Source organism: Aegilops tauschii, chromosome 5 (assembly GCF_002575655.3).
Source record: "Aegilops tauschii subsp. strangulata cultivar AL8/78 chromosome 5, Aet v6.0, whole genome shotgun sequence".
Taxonomy (NCBI): domain Eukaryota; kingdom Viridiplantae; phylum Streptophyta; class Magnoliopsida; order Poales; family Poaceae; genus Aegilops; species Aegilops tauschii.
In genome coordinates this window covers 270,566,784-270,591,065 of record NC_053039.3, presented here as the reverse complement: position 1 = coordinate 270,591,065, position 24,282 = coordinate 270,566,784, and the positions used below count along the sequence as shown (strand labels likewise).

At 45.4% G+C, this 24,282-nt stretch overlaps 1 long non-coding RNA gene across 1 annotated transcript; it reads left to right on the top strand.

The window, feature by feature from the left end:
* The first annotated feature begins 4,830 nt into the window (after nt 1-4,830).
* Nucleotides 4,831-5,480, top strand: LOC141023388 (uncharacterized). Its single transcript, XR_012184652.1, has 2 exons — nt 4,831-5,015; nt 5,125-5,480. It is a non-coding gene; the product is annotated as an uncharacterized lncRNA (long non-coding RNA).
* Nucleotides 5,481-24,282: the final 18,802 nt, after the last annotated feature.

Below are 24,282 nucleotides of genomic sequence, written 5' to 3'. Positions count from 1 at the left end.
CTAAGAGTGTAGCAGCGGAAAGTAAAACAATTGCATATGAAGGTAAAGGGAGGAGATTGAGGGAGCAAACGCAATGTTGACACGGAGATTTTTTTATCCGTGGTTCCGATAGGTGGTGCTATCGTACATCCACGTTGATGGAGACTTCAACCCACGAAGGGTAACGCTTGGGCGAGTCCACGGAGGGCTCCACCCACGAAGGGTCTACAAAGAAGTAACCTTGTCTATCCCACCATGGCCGTCGCCCACGAAGGACTTGCCTCACTCGGGTAGATCTTCACGAAGTAGGCGATCTCCTTGCCCTTACAAACTCCTTGGTTCAACTCCACAATCTTGACGGAGGCTCCCAAGTGACACCTAGCCAATCTAGAAGACACCACTCTCCAAGAAGTAACAAATGGTGTGTTGATGATGAACTCCTTGCTCTTGTGCTTCAAATGATAGTCTCCCCAACACTCAACTCTCTCTCATAGGATTGGATTTGGTGGAAAGATGATTTGAGTGGAAAGCAACTTGGGGAAGGCTAGAGATCAAGATTTATGTGGTTGGAATGGAATATCTTGACCTCAACACAAGTGTAGGTGGTTCTCTCTCAGAAAATGTATGTTGGAAGTGTAGGCATGTTCTGATGGCTCTCTCCACGAATAAAGAGTGGGTGGAGGGGTATATATAGCCTCCACACAAAATCTAACCGTTACACATAATTTACCAAACTCGGTGGAACCGAATCATTAAACTCGGTTAGGCCGATTTAGTTCATAATGTGACCGTTAGAATTTTCGGTGGGACCGACATGTCAACTCGGTGAGACGGATTTCATTAGGGTTAGGGTATAACGTAATCCCGGTGAGACCATTACACAAACTCGGTGAGACCGATTTTGGTAATAGACAAACAGAGAGTTGGTCAGGAAAACTCGGTGGGACCGATTCGCTCATCTCGGTTAGACCGAAACGTTACGAAAGGCAAACAAAGAGTTTGCATTGCAATCTCAGTGGGACCAATCACTCATCTCGGTTTGACCGAAACGTTACGAAGGGAAACAAAGAGATTACAATCCCATCTCGGTGAGACCGAGATCCCTATCAGTGAGACCGAAAAGACTAGGGTTTCTGGCAGTGGCTATGTCAATAGAACTCGGTGGCGCCGGATAGACAGTTTCGGTGGGGCCGAGTTTGACTTTTGGTTTGGGACAAATGTGGATGTGAGAAAGTAGTTGAGGGTTTCTGGAGCATATCACTAAGCACTTTGAGCAAGAAACTCATTAAGCAACACCTCACCCCCTCTTGATAGTATTGGCTTTTCCTATGGACTCAATGTGATCTTGGATCACTTAAAATGGAAATTGTAGAGTCTTGTGCTTTGAGCTTGAGCCAATCCTTTGTCCTTAGCATTTTGAGGGGTCCACTTTTCTCATCCATTCCATGCCAATCATTGAGCTTTCCTGAAATGTTTATCTTGAAATAGCATTAGCTCAATGAGCTATATGTTGTTAGGAATTACCAAAACCACCCAGGGATAGTTGCACTTTCAACTACCATGTCCCCAAGCTTCCCCTCTCCTTCTTTTCTCTCCTCCCCATGCACCATAGCCTCTCGCCGCCGCTGTCATGCATGCACCACTGACGATCTCGAGTTCTCAACTTGGTGCTGGCAGCGTTCTAGCTGCGGGTTTCGCTGCCATGGCAGCGACCGTTTTAGCACAGCACACATGCAGACCATCAACTGGGGAAAACGGTCGATTGGGTGTGAACTTCGGATCGTGCGAGAATCGCCCAGCCATGATTTTCGCGTGAGATTTAATAGCCTCCGCCTATAATCACGCACCATGATCCTACGTTGCCGTTTTCTTTGTTGAAGCATATGTTTAGGTCCACCTGCCGCCACGCGATTCTCTCTCTCCCATTGCTCTCTTCGTAACAACCTTTCCTTATCATCTGCGTCTTTATCGCGAGTAAAGGATTAGCAAGGTCAGCTCAAGAGTTAGTTGGGTTACTGGCCGCACCTGCCTGTGTATATCTTGTATAAATGTATACCTCTATAACTGAATATGATTGCTTTCAGTCGTGTTGGTGTGTTCACTTTCTGCACTTCTATTCAGTCGAACAAGAAATAGGAAGTACAAGAGAAACATGGCTTGATCCGAAAATCACGGCACCATTTGACAACAAACTAAACGTCATGTTTTTTTTCATGGTTAATCCGCTAATTATGGCAAGGCCCGAACACAAAAAAACATGGGTTCATGAAAAAAACTGCTACGGAAGGTTCATGGCTAATAGCCGCGCACTTGCCGCGGCACATCACCGACCTCATCGTTGGCGCTCCCGCATGTCCACCACCTCGCCACAACACCCGCACACGCAGCCCACCTCGCCACTGCCCCAGCACGTTGACGCCGGTGGTGGTTGGCCGGTCCAAATGGTGGCTCGATGAGGGACCGAACCAACCCAGCCCGTGTCGCCTTGGTAGCGTCGCCGAGTTCCAGGGTGGTCACCCGGGGACCGATGGTGAAGACCGCGGGCAGGACGAAGGGCAGCTTCTTGGAGCTCTACCAATACCCACGCCTTCTTCACCAGCGTTAAGTCCTCGATGCCCCAGCCGGTGATGGCCAGGTACTACGACGCGTACGCGGCGATGAAGCTCGCCGTTGACTATTTTGCCGGCTGTACCGTTAAGTTTTCTTTCCTTCTTACCTACATAGGACATAGGAGTGTTGACCAATCAAAGGAAATAAATAGAATCTGTTAGTACATATAGCAAAAATGCCCGTGCGATGCAACGGACCTATCAAACTTGTTTTAGGTGATCTCGGTTTATGTAAATAATTAATTACGTGATCTCTGTTGTATGTTCTTTCTCTATTCCAAAATTCCACTCACGCAAGTAAGAAGTATTTCACTGTCTTATGCAAGTAGTTCAGTGCATACATATGCTACTCGTTCGTAATTGCAACCTGAACAGAGTAAAAAAAATCGGTTCGGTGCATGGATGGATTGATGGGAACACACTGTCTAATGAAAAGGATAAGAATCACATTGGCATGCATAGGTGATTTGAAATTTTAAAAATATAGCATCTACATCTGCGCATCACGAGGAACAATTCCAGAGAAAAAAATTGATTCAGTCAAGTGTATCTTTGGATATTTCATTATCCACTTAGGCCATATTAGTATTACTTCCCACGTGGTGCACATCATCCTGATGCATGGGTGTGCCTCGGCCCTTACTTGCAAATGTTATTATTGCAGGAAGAGCACACATTCATAAGCTAACGGTTTCACAATGCGTTCTTGCTGATAATAATTGAACCAAATGAAACGATGGACAAGCAGATTGATTAAGGAACTCTAGGTAATACTTCATGCTGTAAGCATTGGCTCAAAAAGTTAATTTGTAAGTAACAAAAGAAGGCCTAGAAGAATAGTTCTACCTAAATAAAGTTTACTGCTGCACGTGAGCAGATCCACACGAAGCAGAGGGGAGGTGGAGCAGGCCGGTAACCAGGGAAAGGAGCAGAGTGGGAGAAGATTTACACCGCCGTCTCCACTGGATATGGTGTCTCCGCCGCATCTGTGGAGGCGCCGCGGCTCCGCCTCGGATGGTGCTCGTGGCTATGTTGAAGAGGTGGGGCGACGCATGGGCGAAGAGGCAGACGGTGCTCGTGGCCAAAAAAGTGGGCCGTTCGAGCTGCGGGAGGGAGGAGGGGATCGCCGGGAGGCGGCGGCGGCGTCCAGGTAGGGAAGTCGAGGTAGGGCGCTGTGTTTTTTAAGGAAATTGCTTGTGAAAATAACGTGCGACGACGACGTAGCGAACGGATCCCCTTAAAAAAGACGTAGCGAGTGGATTCCCTTAAAACTGGTAGGAATGGATACGATTGATGACGTTGATAAATAGTGGTGAATTTTGGCCTAATTTACTATCATCATGCATGGAAACGAATCATCCAAAAAAAAGAATACTTCCTATTACTACGCTCATAGGAAGCTTCCTAATATCTGCTACCAAACAGTTTCTGCCTGACAAGGAAGGAAAGTTATGGACGTGATTCGGAAGGAAACAAACGTTATGAAGATTAATTAATTTAGATTTGATCTTTAGAGATTGATTGTGATTGATTCTTTTATATAAAGACATTACTAAATAATTTGCGTCAGTATAGAAAGTTCTGATCCGTTTAGTTTTTTCGTTGTGTGAGAGGGTGACACGAAAATAAACCGATGAAGTCGGGGAAGGGGACGAAAAAAATCTACGAAAAAAACCAGCGAAGGTGGGAAGAGGTACCAAAAAAACCATGATAGATGGGACGAAAATAAATCCGGAACGGAGACTACCAACTGAGACATTAGGGGCTCCTTTGATTCAAAGGAATTTTATAGGATTTCTGGAGGATTGAAATTCTTAGGATTTTTTTCTATGTTGGTTCTTTGATTCATAGGATTGAATCCCATAGGAATTTTTTCTATAGAATCTTTTGTACTATATTTTATAGAAAATCTAACATCCACTTCAACTTTTTTTTTTCCTTTGTTTTTCATGTGTCATCAAACACTCCTTGTTAATCCTATAGAATTCAAGTGGGCATGCCACTTCAATCCTATATTTTTTTCATTCCTATGTTTTTAAAATCCTACGAATTAAAGGGGCCCTAGGAGTAGAGATAATTAGTTCATAGTTTCCTGACAAAATAATTAGACGAGGGATCAAAACGGTCTACGCAAGCACGAGGTGGTGGGCTAGGCCGCCGACATCCCCAAAGTGAAATGGATGATGTGGATACGACAGGTGGTTGGCTGAGCATAATTTTGCTAGTTGTGGTGGGCAGCTGTCCGCCGACCAAGCCAGCTCACATCCTTCTGGTAGCTTCGGCGACCGTACTACATAAGCACCCCTGCCCCAGACGCTGAAACCACCATCAGCTTCCATACTTCCTCTTGAGCAGCTATCCACTCTCCATCCATCTTTCCTCTGCGAGATCAGCGACATGTCGACGACTGACACCAGCTCACCCAAGGTACGCAGGCCCTATGCATATATACGATGCTGTTTAATTGATGTTGATTGGCCGAAAATCCCCATTTTGTTTTGAGACTAACATATGTACGATCTGATGAACATTAAAGGACGCACCCCTGCCGGAGAACAGCGCCCCGGCGGTGGCGGCAGGCAGCGAGCCGACGGTGACAAAGACGGTGCAGACGGTGGAGGTGAGGCAGTCGGCGGGGCAGGAGGAGGGGGAGGGGACGATCAAGCCGATCGAGGTGGTGCACGAGATCCCGGCCAAGGAGCCTGCTACTAAGCAAGAGTAGCAGAGCACAACGAATCGAGAAAAGCAGTGTGATTGGTAAAATGGTGGTGTCCGCTTGCTGTTTCCCGGTTGAGTAAATCGCCGGTTGAAACCCCTGTTTTTACTTTGGAGAACTGAAGTGATTGGAATATCTTTGTTTTCGGTAAATAATAATGAGCATTTTTAGCGCCACTAAGATTGAACTTACGAGCATGCAGTACTACCGGAATTGTGCTATTGTCTGTCCATTTTCGCGACCAAAAGGAAAGACGTGGTACTGTTACTCTTTTTACACGGTACGATTGTACTACTCCCTCCATTATCTTATACTGTACAAGCCACAAACTCATATTACAGGTATCAAGATAAAATTTAATGACTCCTTTGCAAGTCAATTTTTTCATTAACCGGAATCATTAGTACACCATAAGCATGCAACGAATGAAGGAAGTGGCTGAGTGTCATTATGATTACATGCATGTAAGTATTAAAAAGTTGCTAGTACAAAGAAACATCATTAATTTTTGCCTTAATTACTATTAATGGTCTTGTATTGATGCAAAATGATAGTGGGCTTGTATAAGAGAATGGAGGAAGTACTTTCTTTTACACAGTAGAATCAAAGTTCGTTTACATATATGAGCATACACATGCTATAAGAGCAACTTCACGGCTCCGATCCAAACGGACGGCGCATTTGTTCTTTTTTATCCGTTTGGGTTAGTCGTCTGCTCGGTATCCGCCCTCGTTTTGATTTGGGTCGGCAGTGCACCCAACATGCCGACCCATATTTGTCAGCGTAGTCGTTTTTGTTCGTTTTGGTCGGCCGTCCGCTTGGTGTCCACCTTCATTTTGATTAGCGTAGTCGTTTTTGTTCGTTTGGGTCGGCCGTCCGTTTGGTGTCCACCTTCATTTTGATTTGCGTCGGCAGCGCAGTCAACATGTCAACCCATATTTATCGGCGTGGCCAACCGGTCTCCATTTTTAGTGAACACTTTCCATATTTCACAAGCAAATATTGTTGGGAAACGTATTAATTTCAAAAAAATTCCTATGCACACGCAAGAGGGGAGAGTGTTGTCCACGTACCCTCATAGACCAAAAGCGGAAGCGTTAGCACAACGCGGTTGATGTAGTCGTACGTCTTCACGATCCGACCGATCAAGTACCGAACGCACGGCACTTCCGAGTTCAGCACACGTTCAGCTCGATGACGTCCCTCGAACTCCGATCCAGCCGAGCTTTGAGGGAGAGTTCCGTCAGCACGACGGCGTGGTGACGATGATGATGTTCAACCGACGCAGGGCTTGCATAAGCACCGCTACGATATTATCAAGGTGGACTATGGTGGAGGGGGGCACCGCACACGGCTAAGAGATCAATGATCAATTGTTGTGTCTATGGGGTGCCCCCTGCCCCCGTATATAAAGGAGCAAAGGACGGAGAGGCGGCCGGCCAGGAGGAGGCGCGCCGGGAGGAGTCCTACTCCCACCGGGAGTAGGACTCCCTCCTTTTCTAGTTGGAGTAGGAGAAGGGGGAAGGAGGAGGGAGAGAGGAAGGAAAGGGGGCGCCCCCCCTCCTTGTCCAATTCGGACTAGAGGGGAAGGGGGCGCGCGGCCTGCCCTGGCCGCCCCTCCTCTTCTCCACTAAGGCCCATGTAGGCCCATTAAACCCTCGGTACTCCGGTAAAATCTCGATTTCACCCGGAACACTTTCGATATCCAAATACATGTTGGAAATATGCCCTAGAGGCAATAATAAATGGTTATTATTATATTTCTTTGTTCATGATAATAGTCTATTATTCATGCTATAATTGTATTGTCCGAAAATCGTAATACATGTGTGAATACATAGACCACAACGTGTCCCTAGTAAGCCTCTAGTTGACTAGCTCGTTGATCAACAGATAGTCATGGTTTCCTGACTATGGACATTGGATGTCATTGATAACGGGATCACATCATTAGGAGAATGATGTGATGGACAAGACCCAATCCTAAGCATAGCATAAAAGGTCGTGTAGTTTCGTTTGCTAGAGCTTTTCCAATGTCAAGTATCTTTTCCTTAGACCATGAGATCGTGCAACTCCCGGATACCGTAGGAGTGCTTTGGGTGTGTCAAACGTCACAACGTAACTGGGTGACTATAAAGGTGCACTACGGGTATCTCCGAAAGTGTCTGTTGGGTTGGCACGGATCGAGACTGGGATTTGTCACTCCGTGTGACGGAGAGGTATCTCTGGGCCCACTCGGTAATGCATCATCATAATGAGCTCAATGTGACTAAGGCGTTAGTCACGGGATCATGCATTGCGGTACGAGTAAAGAGACTTGCCGGTAACGAGATTGAACAAGGTATTGGGATACCGACGATCGAATCTCGGGCAAGTAACATACCGATTGACAAAGGGAATTGCATACGGATTGATTGAATCCTCGACACCGTGGTTCATCCGATGAGATCATCGTGGAACATGTGGGAGCCAACATGGGTATCCAGATCCCGCTGTTGGTTATTGACCGGAGAGGCGTCTCGGTCATGTCTGCATGTCTCCCGAACCCGTAGGGTCTACACACTTAAGGTCCGGTGACGCTAGGGTTGTAGAGATATATGTATGCGGAAACCCGAAAGTTGTTCGGAGTCCCGGATGAGATCCCGGACGTCACGAGAGGTTCCGGAATGGTCCGGAGATGAAGAATTATATATAGGAAGTCAAGTTTCAGCCACCGGGAAAGTTTCGGGGGTTACCGGTATTGTACCGGGACCACCGGAAGGGTCCCGGGGGTCCACCGGGTGGGGCCACCTATCCCGGAGGGCCCCGTGGGCTGAAAGTGGAAGGGAACCAGCCCTTAGTGGGCTGGGGCGCCCCCCTTGGGCCTCCCCCCATGCGCCTAGGGTTGGGAACCCTAGGGGGGAGCTTCCCCCTTGCCTTGGGGGGCAAGGCAACCCCTTCCCCCCTTGGCCGCCGCCCCCCCCTTGGAGATCCCATCTCCCAGGGCCGGCGCACCCCCCCAGGGGCCTATATAAAGGGGGGGAGGGAGGGCAGCAACACACAGCCTTGGGCGCCTCCCTCCTCCCCAGCAACATCTCTCTCTCTCGCAGACGCTCGGCGAAGCCCTGCCGGAGAACCGCTACATCCACCACTACGCCGTCGTGCTGCTGGATCTCCATCAACCTCTCCTTTCCCCTTGCTGGATCAAGAAGGAGGAGACGTCGCTGCACCGTACGTGTGTTGAACGCGGAGGTGCCGTCCGTTCGACACTCGGTCATCGGTGATTTGGATCACGGCGAGTACGACTCCGTCATCCACGTTCATTGGAACGCTTCCGCTCGCGATCTACAAGGGTATGTAGATGCACTCCCTTCCCCTCGTTGCTAGTATACTCCATAGATGCATCTTGGTGAACGTAGGAAAATTTTAAAATTATGCTACGATTACCAACAGTGGCATCATGAGCCAGGCCTATGCGTAGTTACTATGCACGAGTAGAACACAAAGCAGTTGTGGGCGTTGAGTTTGCCAATTCTTCTTGCCGCTACTAGTCGTTTCTTGTTTCGGCGGCATTGTAGGATGAAGCGGCCCGGACCGACCTTACACGTACGCTTACGTGAGACAGGTTCCACCGACTGACATGCACTAGTTGCATAAGGTGGCTAGCGGGTGTCTGTCTCTCCTACTTTAGTCGGAACGGATTCGATGAAAAGGGTCCTTATGAAGGGTAAATAGAAATTGGCAAATCACGTTGTGGTCATACGTAGGTAAGAAAACGTTCTTGCTAGAAACCTATAAACCACGTAAAAACTTGCAACAACAATTAGAGGACGTCTAACTTGTTTTTGCAGCAAGTGCTATGTGATGTGATATGGCCAGAAGATGTGATATGTGATGTATGAGATTGATCATATTCTTGTAATAGGAATCACGACTTGCATGTCGATGAGTATGACAACCGGCAGGAGCCATAGGAGTTGTCTTTATTATTTTGCATGACCTGCGTGTCATTGAATAAACGCCATGTAAATTACTTTACTTTGTTGCTAAACGCGTTAGCCATAGAAGTAGAAGTAATCGTTGGCGTGACGACTTCATGAAGACACAATGATGGAGATCATGGTGTCATGCCGGTGACAAAGATGATCATGGTGCCCCGAAGATGGAGATCAAAGAAGCATGATGATATTGGCCATATCATGTCACTATTTGATTGCATGTGATGTTTATCATGTTTTTGCATCTTATTTGCTTAGAACGACGGTAGCAAGTAGGATGATCCCTTATAATAATTTCAAGAAAGTGTTCGCTCTAACTGTGCACCGTTGCGAAGGTTCGTTGTTTTGAAGCACCACGTGATGATCGGGTGTGATAGATTCTAACGTTCGAATACAACGGGTGTTGACAAGCCTAGCATGTACAGACATGGCCTCGGAACACACGCAATACACTTAGGTTGACTTGACGAGCCTAGCATGTACAGACATGGCCTCGGAACACGGAGGACCGAAAGGTCGAGCATGAGTCGTATAGAAGATACGATCAACATGGAGATGTTCACCAATCTTGACTAGTCCGTCTCACGTGATGATCGGACACGGCCTAGTTAAGCTCGGATCATGTTTCACTTAGATGACGAGAGGGATGTCTATCTGAGTGGGAGTTCATTAAATAATTTGATTAGATGAACTCAATTATCATGAACTTAGTCTAAAATCTTTACACTATGTCTTGTAGATCAAATGGCCAACGTTGTCCTCAATTTCAACGTGTTCCTAGAGAAAACCAAGCTGAAAGATGATGGCAGCAACTATACGGACTGGGTCCGGAACCTGAGGCTCATCCTCATAGTAGCCAAGAAAGATTATGTCTTAGAAGCACCGCTAGGTGATGCACCAATCCCACAGAACCAAGACGTTATGAACGCTTGGCAATCACGTGCTGATGATTACTCCCTCGTTCAGTGCGGCATGCTTTACAGCTTAGAACCGGGTCTCCAAAAGCGTTTTGAGAAACATGGAGCATATTAGATGTTCGAGGAGCTGAAACTAGTTTTCCAAGCTCATGCCCGGGTCGAGAGATATGATGTCTCCGACAAGTTCTTCAGCTGTAAAATGGAGGAGAACAGTTCTGTCAGTGAGCACATACTCAGAATGTCTGGGTTGCACAACCGCTTGTCTCAGCTGGGAGTTAATCTCCCGGATGACGCGGTCATTGACAGAATCCTCCAGTCACTTCCACCAAGCTACAAGATCTTTGTGATGAACTACAATATGCAGGGGATGGAAAAGACCATTCCCGAGGTATATTCAATGCTGAAATCAGTGGAAGGGGAGATCAGAAAAGAACATCAAGTGTTGATGGTGAATAAAACCACCAAGTTCAAGAAGGACGGCAAGGGAGTTGCCGCGCCCGGTAAACCAGTTACTGGGAAGAAGTCAAAGAATGGACCCAAGCCCGGGACTGAGTGCTTTTATTGCAAGGGAAGTGGTCACTGGAAGCGGAACTGCCCCAAATATTTAGCGGACAAGAAGAAGGCCGGCAACCCCCAAGGTATATGTGATATACAAGTAATTGATGTGTACCTTACCAGTACTCGTAGTAGCTCCTGGGTATTTGGTACCGGTGCGGTTGCTCATATTTGTAACTCAAAGCAGGAACTACGGAATAAACGGAGACTGGCAAAGGACGAGGTGACGATGCTCGTCGGGAATGGTTCCAAGGTCGATGTGATCGCCGTCGGCACGCTACCTCTGCATCTACCCACGGGATTAGTTTTAAACCTCAATAATTGTTATTTAGTGCCAGCTTTGAGCATGAACATTGTATCTGGATCTCGTTTAATTCGAGATGGCTACTCATTTAAATCCGAGAATAATGGTTGTTCTATTTATTTGAGAGATATGTTTTATGGTCATGCCCCGCTGGTCAATGGTTTATTTTTGATGAATCTCGAACGTGATGTTACACATGTTCATAATGTGAATACCAAAAGATGTAAAGTTGATAACGATAGTCCCACATACTTGTGGCACTGCCGCCTTGGTCACATTGGTGTCAAGCGCATGAAGAAGCTCCATGCAGATGGACTTTTGGAGTCTCTTGATTACGAATCATTTGACACGTGCGAACCATGCCTCATGGGTAAGATGACCAAGACTCCGTTCTCCGGAACAATGGAGCGAGCAACCAACTTATTGGAAATCATACATACCGATGTGTGTGGTCCAATGAGTGTTGAGGCTCGCGGAGGATATCGTTATGTTCTCACTCTCACTGATGATTTAAGTAGATATGGATATGTCTACCTAATGAAACACAAGTCTGAAACCTTTGAAAAGTTCAAGGAATTTCAGAGTGAAGTTGAGAATCAACGTGACAGGAAAATAAAATTCTTACGATCAGATCGTGGTGGAGAATATTTAAGTCACGAGTTTGGTGCACACTTAAGGAAATGTGGAATAGTTTCACAACTCACGCCGCCTGGAACACCTCAGAGAAATGGTGTGTCCGAACGTCGTAATCGCACTCTATTGGATATGGTGCGATCTATGATGTCTCTTACCGACTTACCGCTCTCATTTTGGGGTTATGCTTTAGAGACTGCCGCATTCACTTTAAATAGGGCTCCGTCGAATTCCGTTGAGACGACACCGTATGAATTATGGTTTGGGAAGAAACCTAAGCTGTCGTTTCTAAAAGTTTGGGGATGCGATGCTTATGTCAAGAAACTTCAACCTGAAAAGCTCGAACCCAAATCGGAAAAATGCGTCTTCATAGGATACCCTAAGGAAACCATTGGGTATACCTTCTACCTCAGATCCGAAGGCAAGATCTTTGTTGCCAAGAATGGGTCCTTTCTGGAGAAGGAGTTTCTCTCGAAAGAATTGAGTGGGAGGAAGTGGAACTTGATGAGGTGATAGTCACCCCTTCCGAACTGGAAAGTAGCGCAGGGCGGGAAAATGTTCCTGTGGTGCCTACACCGACTGGGGAGGAAGTTGATGATGATGATCATGAAGCTTCAGATCAAGTTACTGAACTTCGTAGGTCCACAAGGACACGTTCCGCACCAGAGTGGTACGGCAACCCTGTCCTGGAAATCATGTTGTTAGACAACGGTGAACCTTCGAACTATGAAGAAGCGATGGCGGGCCCGGATTCCGACAAATGGCTAGAAGCCATGAAATCCGAGATAGGATCCATGTATGAGAACGAAGTATGGACTTTGACTGACTTGCCCGATGATCGGTGAGCCATAGAAAACAAATGGATCTTTAAGAAGAAGACGGACGCAGATGGTATTGTGACCATCTACAAAGCTCGACTTGTCGCTAAGGGTTATCGATAAGTTCAAGGGGTTGACTACGATGAGACTTTCTCACCCGTAGCGAAGCTTAAGTCCGTCCGAATCATGTTAGCAATTGCCGCATACTATGATTATGAGATATGGCAGATGGACGTCAAAATGGCATTCCTTAATGGCTTCCTTAAGGAAGAGTTGTATATGATGCAGCCGGAAGGTTTTGTCGATCCTAAGAATGCTAACAAAGTATGCAAGCTCCAGCGCTCAATCTATGGGCTGGTGCAAGCATCTCGGAGTTGGAACATTCGCTTTGATGAGATGATCAAAGCGTTTGGGTTTACACAGACTTATGGAGAAGCCTGTGTTTACAAGAAAGTGAGTGGGAGCTCTTTAGCATTTCTCATATTATATGTGGATGACATACTATTGATGGGAAATGATATAGAATTCTTGGAAAGTATAAAGGCCTATTTGAATAAGTGTTTTTCAATGAAGGACCTTGGAGAAGCTGCTTATATATTAGGCATCAAGATCTATAGAGATAGATCAAGACGCCTCATTGGTCTTTCACAGAGTACATACCTTGACAAGATATTGAAGAAGTTCAGTATGGATCAGTCCAAGAAGGGGTTCTTGCCTGTATTGCAAGGTGTGCAATTGAGCACGGCTCAATGCCCGACCACGGCAGAAGATATAGAAGAGATGAGTGTCATCCCCTATGCCTCGGCCATAGGGTCTATTATGTATGCCATGCTGTGTACCAGACCTGATGTAAACCTTGCCGTAAGTTTGGTAGGAAGGTACCAAAGTAATCCCGGCAAGGAACACTGGACAGCGGTCAAGAATATCCTGAAGTACCTGAAGAGGACTAAGGATATGTTTCTCGTTTATGGAGGTGACGAAGAGCTCGTCGTAAAGGGTTACGTCGACGCTAGCTTCGACACAGATCTGGATGACTCGAAGTCACAGACTGGATACGTGTATATTTTGAATGGAGGAGCAGTAACTTGGTGCAGTTGCAAGCAAAGCGTCGTGGCGGGATCTACATGTGAAGCGGAGTACATGGCAGCCTCGGAGGCAGCACAGGAAGCAGTCTGGATGAAGGAGTTCATTACCGACCTAGGGGTGATTCCCAATGCGTTGGGCCCAATGACTCTCTTCTGTGACAACACTGGAGCTATTGCCCTTGCGAAGGATCCCAGGTTTCACAGGAAGACCAGGCATATCAAGCGTCGCTTCAACTCCATTCATGAAAGTGTTCAAAATGGAGACATAGATATTTGTAAAGTACATACGGACCTGAATGTAGCAGATCCGTTGACTAAACCTCTCCCTAGGGCAAAACATGATCAACACCAGGACGCAATGGGTGTTCGATTCATCACAATGTAACTAGATTATTGACTCTAGTGCAAGTGGGAGACTGTTGGAAATATGCCCTAGAGGCAATAATAAATGGTTATTATTATATTTCTTTGTTCATGATAATAGTCTATTATTCATGCTATAATTGTATTGTCCGGAAATCGTAATACATGTGTGAATACATAGACCACAACGTGTCCCTAGTAAGCCTCTAGTTGACTAGCTCGTTGATCAACAGATAGTCATGGTTTCCTGACTATGGACATTGGATGTCATTGATAACGGGATCACATCATTAGGAGAATGATGTGATGGACAAGACCCAATCCTAAGCATAGCATAAAAGGTCGTGTAGTTTCGTTTGCTAGAGCTTTTCCAATGTCAAGTATCTTTTCCTTAGACCATGAGATCGTGCAACTCCCGGATACCGTAGGAGTGCTTTGGGTGTGTCAAACGTCACAACGTAACTGGGTGACTATAAAGGTGCACTACGGGTATCTCCGAAAGTGTCTGTTGGGTTGGCACGGATCGAGACTGGGATTTGTCACTCTGTGTGACGGAGAGGTATCTCTGGGCCCACTCGGTAATGCATCATCATAATGAGCTCAATGTGACTAAGGCGTTAGTCACGGGATCATGCATTGCGGTACGAGTAAAGAGACTTGCCGATAACGAGATTGAACAAGGTATTGGGATACCGACGATCGAATCTCGGGCAAGTAACATACCGATTGACAAAGGGAATTGCATACGGATTGATTGAATCCTCGACACCGTGGTTCATCCGATGAGATCATCGTGGAACATGTGGGAGCCAACATGGGTATCCAGATCCCGCTGTTGGTTATTGACCGGAGAGGCGTCTCGGTCATGTCTGCATGTCTCCCGAACCCGTAGGGTCTACACACTTAAGGTCCGGTGACGCTAGGGTTGTAGAGATATATGTATGCGGAAACCCGAAAGTTGTTCGGAGTCCCGGATGAGATCCCGGACGTCACGAGAGGTTCCGGAATGGTCCGGAGGTGAAGAATTATATATAGGAAGTCAAGTTTCGGCCACCGGGAAAGTTTCGGGGGTTACCGGTATTGTACTGGGACCACCGGAAGGGTCCCGGGGGTCCACCGGGTGGGGCCACCTATCCCGGAGGGCCCCGTGGGCTGAAAGTGGAAGGGAACCAGCCCTTAGTGGGCTGGGGCCCCCCCCTTGGGCCTCCCCCCATGCGCCTAGGGTTGGGAACCCTAGGGGGGGAGCTTCCCCCTTGCCTTGGGGGGCAAGGCAACCCCTTCCCCCCTTGGCCGCCGCCCCCCCTTGGAGATCCCATCTCCCAGGGCCGGCGCACCCCCCCAGGGGCCTATATAAAGGGGGGGAGGGAGGGCAGCAACACACAGCCTTGGGCGCCTCCCTCCTCCCCTGCAACATCTCTCTCTCTCGCAGACGCTCGGCGAAGCCCTGCCGGAGAACCGCTACATCCACCACCACGCCGTCGTGCTGCTGGATCTCCATCAACCTCTCCTTTCCCCTTGCTGGATCAAGAAGGAGGAGACGTCGCTGCACCGTACGTGTGTTGAACGCGGAGGTGCCGTCCGTTCGACACTCGGTCATCGGTGATTTGGATCACGGCGAGTACGACTCCGTCATCCACGTTCATTGGAACGCTTCCGCTCGCGATCTACAAGGGTATGTAGATGCACTCCCTTCCCCTCGTTGCTAGTATACTCCATAGATGCATCTTGGTGAACGTAGGAAAATTTTAAAATTATGCTACGATTCCCAACAATACAGGCTTCCAATATATCAATCTTTATGTTTCGACCATTTCGAGACTCCTCGTCATGTCCCCGATCTCATCCGGGACTCCGAACTACCTTCGGTACATCAAAACACATAAACTCATAATATAACCGTCATCGAAATTTAAGCGTGCGGACCTTACGGGTTCGAGAACAATGTAGACATGACCGAGACACGTCTCCGGTCAATAACCAATAGCGGAACCTGGATGCTCATATTGGCTCCCACATATTCTACGAAGATCTTTATCGGTCAAACCGCATAACAACATACGTTGTTCCCTTTGTCATCGGTATGTTACTTGCCCGAGATTCGATCGTCGGTATCTTAATACCTAGTTCAATCTCGTTACCGGCAAGTCTGTTTACTCGTTCCGTAATACATCATCCGCAACTAACTCATTAGTTGCAATGCTTGCAAGGCTTATAGTGATGTGCATTACCGAGTGGGCCCAGAGATACCTCTCCGACAATCGGAGTGACAAATCCTAATATCAAAATACGCCAACCCAACAAGTACCTTTGGAGACACCTGTAGAGCACCTTTATAATCACCCAGTTACGTTGTGACGTTTGGTAGCACACAAAGTGTTCCTTCGGTAAACGGGAGTTACATAATCTCATAGTCATAGGAACATGTATAAGTCATGAAGAAAGCAATAGCAGAATACTGAACGATCGTGTGCTAAGCTAACGGAATGGGTCAAGTCAATCACATCATTCTCCTAATGATGTGATCCCCGTTAATCAAATGGCAACTCATGTCAATGGCTAGGAAACATAACCATCTTTGATCAACGAGCTAGTCAAGTAGAGGCATACTAGTGACACTTTGTTTGTCTATGTATTCACACAAGTATTATGTTTCCGGTTAATACAATTCTAGCATGAATAATAAACATTTATCATGATATAAGGAAATAAATAATAACTTTATTATTGCCTCTAGGGCATATTTCCTTCGGTCTCCCACTTGCACTAGAGTCAATAATCTAGATTACACAGTAATCATTCTAATACCCATGGAGCCTTGGTGCTGATCATGTTTTGCTCATGGAAGAGGCTTAGTCAACGGGTCTGCAACATTCAGATCCGTATGTATATTGCAAATTTCTATGTCTCCCACCTGGACTAGATCCCGGATGGAGTTGAAGCGTCTCTTGATGTGCTTGGTTCTCTTGTGAAATCTGGATTCCTTTGCCAAGGCAATTGCACCAGTATTGTCACAAAAAAAATTCATTGGACCCGATGCACTAGGTATGACACCTTGATCGGATATGAACTCCTTCATCCAGACTCCTTCATTTGCTGCTTCCGAAGCAGCTATGTACTCCGCTTCACGCGTAGATCCCGCCACAACACTTTGTTTAGAACTGCACGAACTGACAGCTCCACCGTTCAATGTAAACACGTATCCGGTTTGCGATTTAGAATCGTCTGGATCAGTGTCAAAGCTTGCATCGACGTAACCATTTACGACTAGCTCTTTGTCACCTCCATAAACGAGAAACATATCCTTAGTCCTTTTCAGGTATTTCAGGATGTTCTTGACCATTGTCCAGTGATCCACTCCTGGATTACTTTGGTACCTCCCTGCTAAACTTATAGCAAGGCATACACAGCATTGCATACATGATAGATGTTGGGGAACATAGTAATTTCAAAAATTTCCTACGCACACACAGGATCATGGTGATGCATAGCAACGAAAGGGGAGAGTGTGTCCACGTACCCTCGTAGACCGAAAGCGGAAGCGTTAGCACAACGCGGTTGATGTAGTCGTACGTCTTCACGATCCGACCGATCAAGTACCGAACGCACGGCACCTCCGAGTTCAGCACACGTTCAGCTCGATGACGTCCCTCGAACTCCGATCCAGTCGAGCTTTGAGGGAGAGTTCCGTCAGCACGACGGCGTGGTGATGATGATGATGTTCTACTGACGCAGGGCTTCGCCTAAGCACCGCTATGATATTATCGAGGTGGATTATGGTGGAGGGGGGTACCGCACGCGGCTAAGAGATCAAGAGATGAATTGTTGTGTCTCCAAGGGGTGCCCCCTCCCCGTATATAAAGGAGTGGAGGAGGGGGAGGGCCGGCCCTCTCTATGGCGCGCCCTAGGAGGAGTCCTACTCCCACCGGGAGTAGGATTCCCCCTTCCAAGTAGTAGGAGTAGGAGTCAAGGAAAGGGGAGAGAGAAGAGAAGGAAGGAGGGGGCGCAACCCCTCCCCCTAGTCCAATTCGGACTAGGCCTTGGGGGGGGGGGGCGCCCAGCCTCTCCTCTCTCCTTCCCCTAAAGCCCAATAAGGCCCATATACTCCCCGGCGAATTCCCGTAACTCTCCGGTACTCCGAAAATACCCGAATCACTCGGAACCTTTCCGATGTCCGAATATAGTCGTCCAATATATTGATCTTTACGTCTCGACCATTTCGAGACTCCTCGTCATGTCCCCGATCTCATCCGGGACTCCGAACTACCTTCGGTACATCAAAACACATACTCATAATATAACCATCATCGAACTTTAAGCGTGCGGACCCTACGGGTTCGAGAACAATGTAGACATGACCGAGACACGTCTCCGGTCAATAACCAATAGCGGAACCTGGATGCTCATATTGGCTTCCACATATTCTACGAAGATCTTTATCGGTCAAACCGCATAACAACATACGTTGTTCCCTTTGTTATCGGTATGTTACTTGCCCGAGATTCGATCGTCGGTATCTTAATACCTAGTTCAATCTCGTTACCGGCAAGTCTCTTTACTCGTTCCGTAATACATCATCCCGCAACTAACTCATTAGTTGCAATGCTTGCAAGGCTTATAGTGATGTGCATTACCGAGTGGGCCTAGAGATACCTCTCCGACAATCGGAGTGACAAATCCTAATCTCGAAATACGCCAACCCAAAAAGTACCTTTGGAGACACCTGTAGAGCACCTTTATAATCACCCAGTTATGTTGTGACGTTTGGTAGCACACAAAGTGTTCCTCAGGTAAACGGGAGTTGCATAATCTCATAGTCATAGGAACATGTATAAGTCATGAAGAAAGCAATAGCAGCATACTAAACGATCGAGTGCTAAGCTAACGGAATGGGTCAAGTCAATCACATCATTCTCCTAATGATGTGATCCCATTAATCAAATGACAACTCTTTGTCTATGGCTAGGAAACATAACCATCTTTGATCAACGAGCTAGTCAAGTAGAGGCATACTAGTGACACTTTGTTTGTCTATGTATTCACACATGTATCATGTTTCCGGTTAATACAATTCTAGCATGAATAATAAACATTTATCATGATATAAGAAAATAAATAATAACTTTATTATTGCCTCTAGGGCATATTTCCTTCAGTCTCCCACTTGCACTAGAGTCAATAATCTAGATCACATCGCCATGTGATTTAACACCAATAGTTCACATCACCATGTGATTAACACCCATAGTTCACATCGCCATGTGACCAACACCCAAAAGGTTTACCAGAGTCAATAATCTAGTTCACATCGCTATGTGATTAACACCCAAAGAGTACTAAGGTGTGATCATGTTTTGCTTGTGAGAGAAGTTTATTCAACGGGTCTGCCACATTCAGATCCGTATGTATTTTGTAAATTTCTATGTCAACAATGCTCTGCACGGAGCTACTCTAGCTAATTGCTCCCACTTTCAATATGTATCTAGATCGAGACTTAGAGTCATCTAGATCGGTGTCAAAGCTTGCATCGACGTAACTCTTTACGACGTACCTTTTGTCACCTCCATAATCGAGAAACATATCCTTATTCCGCTAAGGATAATTTTGACCGCTGTCCAGTGATCTACTCCTAGATCACTATTGTACTCCCTTGCCAAAATCAGTGTAGGGTATACAATAGATCTGGTACACAGCATGGCATACTTTATAGAACCTATGGCCAAGGCATAGGGAATGACTTTCATTCTCTTTCTATCTTCTGCCGTGGTCGGGCTTTGAGTCTGACTCACTTTCACACCTTGTAACACAGGCAAGAACTCTTTCTTTGACTGTTCTATTTTGAACTACTTCAAAATCTTGTCAAGGTATGTACTCATTGAAAAACTTATCAAGCGTCTTGATCTATCTCTATAGATCTTGATGCTCAATATGTAAGCAGCTTCACCGAGGTCTTTCTTTGAAAAACTCCTTTCAAACACTCCTTTATGCTTTGCAGAATAATTCTACATTATTTCCGATCAACAATATGTCATTCACATATACTTATCAAAAATGTTGTAGTGCTCCCACTCACTTTCTTGTAAATACAGGCTTCATTGCAAGTCTGTATAAAACTATATCCATTGATCAACTTATCAAAGCGTATATTCCAACTCCGAGATGCTTGCATCAGTCCATAGATGGATCGCTGGAGCTTGCATATTTTGTTAGCACCTTTAGGATTGACAAAACCTTTTGGTTGCGTCATATACAACTTTTCTTTAATAAATCCATTAAGGAATGCAATTTTGTTTATCCATTTGCCAGATTTCATAAAATGCGGCAATTGCTAACATGATTCGGACAGACTTAAGCATAGATACGAGTGAGAAACCCTCATCGTAGTCAACACTTTTTGAACTTGTCGAAAACCTTTTGCGACAATTCTAGCTTTGTAGATAGTAACACTACTATCAGCGTCCGTCTTCCTCTTGAAGATCCATTTATTCTTGATGGCCTGCCGATCATCGGGCAAGTCAACCAAAGTCCACACTTTGTTCTCATACATGGATCCCATCTCAGATTTCATGGCCTCAAGCCATTTTGCGGAATCTGGGCTCACCATCGCTTCCTCATAGTTCGTAGGTTTGTCATGGTCAAGTAACATGACCTCCAGAACAGGATTACAGTACCACTGGTGCGGATCTCACTTTGGTTTACCTACGAGGTTTGGTAGTAACTTGATCTGAAGTTACATGATCATCATCATTAGCTTCCTCACTAATTGGTGTAGTAGTCACAGGAACAGATTTCTGTGATTAACTACTTTCCAGTAAGGGAGCAGGTACAGTTACCTCATCAAGTTCTACTTTCCTCCCACTCACTTCTTTCGAGAGAAAATCCTTCTCTAGAAAGGATCCATTCTTAGCAACGAATATCTTGCCTTCGGATCTGTGATAGAAGGTGTACCCAACTGTCTCCTTTGGGTATCCTATGAAGACACATTTCTCCGATTTGGGTTTGAGCTTATCAGGATGAAACCTTTTCTTATAAGCATCGCAACCCCAAACTTTAAGAAACGACAACTTTGGTTTCTTGCCAAACCACAGTTCATACGGTGTCGTCTCAAAACGAATTTAGATGGTGCCCTTTTTACGTGAATGCAGCTTTGTCTAATGCATAACCCCAAAACTATAGTGGTAAATCGGTAAGAAACATCATAGATTGCACTATATCCAATAAAGTACGGTTATGACGTTCGGACACACCATTACGCTGTGGTGTTCCAGGTGGCGTGAGTTGCGAAACTATTCCGCATTGTTTCAAATGAAGACCAAACTCGTAACTCAAATATTCTTCTCCACGATCAGATCGTAGAAACTTTATTTTCTTGTTACGATGATTTTCCACTTCACTCTGAAATTATATGAACTTTTCAAATGTTTCAAACTTCTGTTTCATTAAGTAGATATACCCATATCTGCTCAAATCATCTGTGAAGGTCAGAAAATAATGATACCCGCTGCGAGCCTCAACACTCATCGGATCACATACATCAGTATGTATTATTTCCAATAAGCAGTTGCTTGCTCCATTGTTCCGGAGAACGGAGTCTTAGTCATCTTGCCCATGAGGCATGGTTCGCAAGCATCAAGTGATTCATAATCAAGTGATTCCAAAAGTCCATCAGCATGGAGTTTCTTCATGCGCTTTACACCAATATGACCTAAACGGCAGTGCCACAAATAAGTTGCACTATCATTATTAACTTTGCATCTTTTGGCTTCAATATTATGAAAATGTGTATCACCACGATCGAGATCCAACAAACCATTTTCATTGGGTGTATGACCATAAAAGGTTTTATTCATGTAAACAGAACAACAATTATTCTCTAACTTACATGAATAACCGTATTGCAATAAACATGATCCAATCATATTCATGCTCAACGCAAACAGTAAATAACATTTATTTTAGGTTCAACACTAATCCCGAAAGTATAGGGAGTGTGCGATGATGATCATATCAATCTTGGAACCACTTCCAATACACATCGTCACTTCACCCTTAACTAGTCTCTGTTCATTCTGCAACTCCTGTTTCGAGTTACTACTCTTAGCAACTGAACCAGTATCAAATACCGAGGGGTTGCTATAAACACTAGTAAAGTACACATCAATAACATGTATATCAAATATAGCTTTGTTCACTTTGCCATCCTTCTTATCCACCAAATACTTGGGGCAGTTCTGCTTCCAGTGACCAGTCCCTTTGCAGTAGAAGCACTTACTTGGGCTTCTTCACTTGAGCAGCAACTTGCTTGCCGTTCTACATGAAGTTCCCTTTCTTTCCCTTTGCCCTTTTTCTTGAAACTAGTGGTCTTGTTAACCATCAAAACTTGATGCTCTTTCTTGATTTCTGATTTCATCATCATGAAAAGCTCGGGAATCATTTACGTTATCCCTCGCATACTATAGTTCATCACGAAGTTCTACTAACTTGGTGATAGTGACTAGAGAATTCTGTCAATCACTATCTTATCTGGAAGATTAACTCCCACTTGATTCAAGTAATTGTAGTACCCAGACAATCTGAGCACATGCTCACTGCTTGAGCTATTCTCCTCCATCTTTTAGCTATAGAACTTGTTGGAGACTTCATATCTCTCAACTCGGGTATTTGCTTGAAATATTAACTTCAACTCCTGGAACATCTCATATGGTCCATGACGTTCAAAATGTCTTTGAAGTCCCGATTCTAAGCCGTTAAGCATGGTGCACTAAACTATCAAGTAGTCATCATATTGAGCTAGCTAAACGTTCATAACGTCTGCATCTGCTCCTGCAATAGGTCTGTCACCTAGCGGTGCATCACGGACATAATTCTTCTGTGCGGCAATGAGGATAATCCTCAGATCATGGATCCAATCCGCATCATTGCTACTAACATCTTTCAACATAATTTTTCTCTAGGAACATATCAAAATAAAATAGGGGAGCAAAACGCGAGCTATTGATCTACAACATAGATATGCTAATACTACTAGGACTAAGTTCATGATAAATTTAAGTTCAATTAATCATATTACTTAAGAACTCCCACTTAGATAGACATCCCTCTAATCCTCTAAGTGATCACATGATCCATATCAACTAAACCATGTACGATCATCACGTGAGATGGAGTAGTTTCAATGGTGAACATCACTATGTTGATCATATCTACTATATGATTCACGCTCGACCTTTCGGTCTCAGTGTTCCGAGGCCATATCTGTTATATGCTAGGCTCGTCAAGTTTAACCTGAGTATTCCACGTGTGCAACTGTTTTGCACCCGTTGTATTTGAACGTAGAGCCTATCACACCCGATCATCACATGGTGTCTCAGCATGAAGAACTTTCGCAACGGTGCATACTCAGGGAGAACACTTATACCTTGATAATTTAGTGAGAGATCATCTTATAATGCTACTGTCGAACTAAGAGAAACAAGATGTATAAAAGATAAAAATCACATGCAATCATAATATGTGACACGATATGGCCATCATCATCTTGTGCCTTTGATCTCCATCTCCAAAGCATCGTCATGATCTCCATCGTCACCGGCATGACACCATGATCTCCATCATCTTGATCTATATCAATGTGTCGTCACATGGTCGTCTCGCCAACTATTGCTCTTGCAACTATTGCTATCGCATAGCGATAAAGTAAAGCAATTATTTGGCGCTTGCATCTTATGCAATAAAGAGACAACCATAAAACTTTTGCCAGTTGCCGATAACTTCAACAAAAACATGATCATCTCATAAAACAACTTATATCTCATCACGTCTTGACCATATCACATCACAACATGCCCTGCAAAAACAAGTTAGACGTCCTCTACTTTCTTGTTGCAAGTTTTACGTGGCTGCTACGGGCTTAGCAAGAACCGTTCTTACCTACGCATCAAAACCACAATGATAGTTTGTCAAGTTGGTGCTGTTTTAACCTTCGCAAGGACCGGGCGTAGCCACACTCGGTTCAACTAAAGTTGGAGAAACTGACACCCGCCAGCCACCTGTGTGCAAAGCACGTCGGTAGAACCAGTCTCGCGTAAGCGTACGCGTAATGTCGGTCCGGGCCGCTTCATCCAACAATACCGCCGAACCAAAGTATGACATGCTGGTAAGCAATATGACTTATATCACCCACAACTCACTTGTGTTCTACTCGTGCATATAACATCAACGCATAAAACCAGGCTTGGATGCCACCGTTGGGGAACGTAGTAATTTCAAAAATTTCCTACGCACACACAGGATCATGGTGATGCATAGAAACGAGAGGGGAGAGTGTGT